The sequence below is a fragment of the Malaya genurostris genome, chromosome 1 (genome assembly GCF_030247185.1).
Source record: "Malaya genurostris strain Urasoe2022 chromosome 1, Malgen_1.1, whole genome shotgun sequence".
Taxonomy (NCBI): Eukaryota; Metazoa; Arthropoda; class Insecta; order Diptera; family Culicidae; genus Malaya; species Malaya genurostris.
The window spans coordinates 118,080,045-118,083,242 of NC_080570.1; positions in this window are offsets into that span (position 1 = coordinate 118,080,045).

The window sequence follows — 3,198 nt, forward strand, 5'->3', positions numbered from 1 at the left end:
TGAGTGGCCGCTCTCCAGGGATGATACCGATCTCATTGAGTGCCATTGTGTATTGTTTCAAAAGGGTTGAAGTGACAATGTTACAGTAGAAGGTTTTGTAAATAGGGGTTAATCACCTCCGCAAACTGATGTGTAGTGGCGCCACTGGTCAAAAAGGGACGGATATTACGCAATAGTTTGTGGACTGACTAGACAAAAATAACTGGTGTCTTTACAAGTTAGGAAAAGAAAAGAAATTCTTCTATGAAACTCAATCAAAAAGTTGATTTTATGAGTGTAAAACAAAAGTTTTAAAAAGAAACGCACCAATCAGTGTGAGTTGAGGAAATTCATTAAGTTGGACAAATTCAACCCCAATTCGGTTGAATCTCTCCCGGCAGGATGAAATGCTAGTTTGTCTAGGTTACTATACTGAGTACAGAGTCGTGCCTACACACTTAAAACCATTTCTTGAGCTCGGCATAATAAAATGCCGAAACTGATCAGCAACACGTAAATTTGCTGACTGCTCAGTAATCAATACGCATGTTTCTGAGCTTCGTTAAATGCATTCACTGATATTTCGGTAAAACGCTTCACTTTGCCGAAATTTGGCATAATTGCTTGCTGAATTTATCAGTAAACAACAGATATGCCGACATCAGCAGAGACGTTTGCCGAGATTTCGGAATATGCGCTAGCTGTTGCCGAGATTCAGCACGACAGCTGTCATTTATTGCCACGCTACATTTTCGCTACGCATTGCGCGATTATTTTCTGATGAATTTCTCGAGTGAAAAAATGGATAATCTTCGAAGAAACGTGGAACCACTTGCAAGTAAAAGTATTGAATAAATATAGTGACATGTTTCGCTTTATAAAAAGCGACTTTATCAGATCACATTATAAGGGAAAAACACCCAACACGGGGCTCAAAGAGTCCTGGAGACAAAACTTTGGGGGATATGCGAAAAAATAACCCAATGCATGGACAAATTGAATAGATCAAAGTAAGTTCATTTTTTGAACAATACCGTATATGCATCATTAAATATTGAAAATTTTTGTATATTTATTTTTATTTTCATATTTCCAGCTCGACTCAAGGTGGCCGCATCCGGAAACGCCGCTTTTTATTATGCTACATGTTTAAAGGTAGAGGCTTTAAGCACCACTGGCAACAAATTTGTAAGCCTCCTTTAAATGTTAATAAAATGAATTTTTGATCCTGAATGGTGTGTTTATAATGTTTAGAAATTACAAACAAAATTAATTGACTAGATTTTTAATTACTGATGATTCGGTAATTTGTTTTTTTTTATTTTTTTCGCTTTATTGGATTGCCGAATATTCAGCGAACGTTTCACTGAGCAAACAGTAAATCTTATGCTGACGATTTCGGCAATATTTGACGTTTGTCAAATTTGAGGGTGCCGAGACGCTCAGTAATTTTATTTTTGCCGAGATGATTGCTGATTACTCGGCTGTGCGAATCTCGGCATTTTTTTTACCGAGACTCAGCTAAAAAATTTAAGTGTGTAACGCCTAACTTTTTAAATACTTTTTTTTTGCAGGAACGAAGATGGAACGAGCCGAAAAAGTACGCTAAAATTTTAATTACTTATTCAATTGGGAGTCATTGTACCGGCGGTCGCCATGTAGTCTGATTAAATCCACCAAATGTCCCTGGAGCTCGGGGGGATCCGGGAAACTAACGCCAAAAGGTTCTTCACTCATCGGGTGAGTGGTCCCGTTTTACCCCTGACAATCCGTATGAGTCCCCGTAGCTTCCGTTGCACAAAGGAGCTAAAAATGAAAGTGGTAAGTTGAATGTTTATAACCATGTACTGCCGGAAAACAACACTTCTTTGAATCTTTGTTTTACACATAAATTAAAAGTGTGTTGTCAATTTGTCATATAAAAAAGGCGGGTGGGTAATGTCAGAGACATAACTGGATGTCGTGAATACGAAAACAACTGACATGTTCCTTAACACTTCCGAATATCAATTGTATGAATTATGCAAACATTCCCCTTTTTCACATTTTTCGCAAAAACAAAGAAAGCTTCACTTGATCTCGATTACTGTGAATTTCACACAGCGAAAAGTGCACAAATCTAACCAAACTGTTCTTGATTTGCACTAAACTGAGGATAATTACCTTCGTTCTTCGATTTGCGAACAACAAATCCTAATAGTTCTTTAGAAAACTTTTAAAGCCATTAGAACGGCTGATTTTGTGTAATGCTCTCCACCGTTGTTTATTCCCAATGCTAATGACTGGCAGCTGTGACGTAATCGCTCTTGTCGAAAGCGAAACTAGCTGTGCAAACACAAAACACATCTGCTCGCAGTGGCGATAGAATCCAAACTGATTCAATTTTTGTTAAGAGATTTCCTTTTATGTGATTTCGTTTGTAGCTTTTTCACTAATGGGCGGTCCTAACAACTATAAAAATAGCCACATACAGATTTTTAATGTCGATTATTTCATTTCGGATTTGCATAATTTATTGAAAGAAACTATCAATATGCTGCAGGGATTCGTTTTCAGCATTCAGAAGAGTCAAATTGCGAAATTCTCTACGACATTATTGCGCATTTCATACTTGATTAGACTCTTGCGAAATAAATATTTGCACAGTCCGTTTCCCGCAGTACACACATACAAATAAGTCCAGTATATGAAAACTAGTGATGCCACTTATGCAAATTTATACCTGAATCTACAGATTTCTGATTAACGCCGTAGATATTTAAGGATTGTACTTATCAGATGTTAAATGAACATTTTAGAAATTTACGTCTTTAGAGCATTTAACTTTCATTTTTGCACCATAAAATGCGAACTGTTTCTGCAACAATTTAATAGCACATACTTTTTAAAACTTGCTTAACAATTTAACCTGGCATCCCTGATGTGCACGGCATCCTTGATGCAACTGGTATGTGATGACAGTTTGTTTCGTTTATTTTTCTTCAATTTGCAGCAGCTATAGTGAATAAATGTAAGCCACTTTTTCATATTTTTTTAAATTTTTACTATTACGGTTTTTTATTACAGCAAATATAATAACAACGGCTAAAAAAGCTCGTATATTTGCGGAGGAAAATCAAATGTCTAGATCAAATTCGGTAGTCGAGGAGGAATTTTCAGAAGAATTTATTTATTCTCAAGACGACCCTTTACAAGAGGATGACAATGTTACTGCTTTAT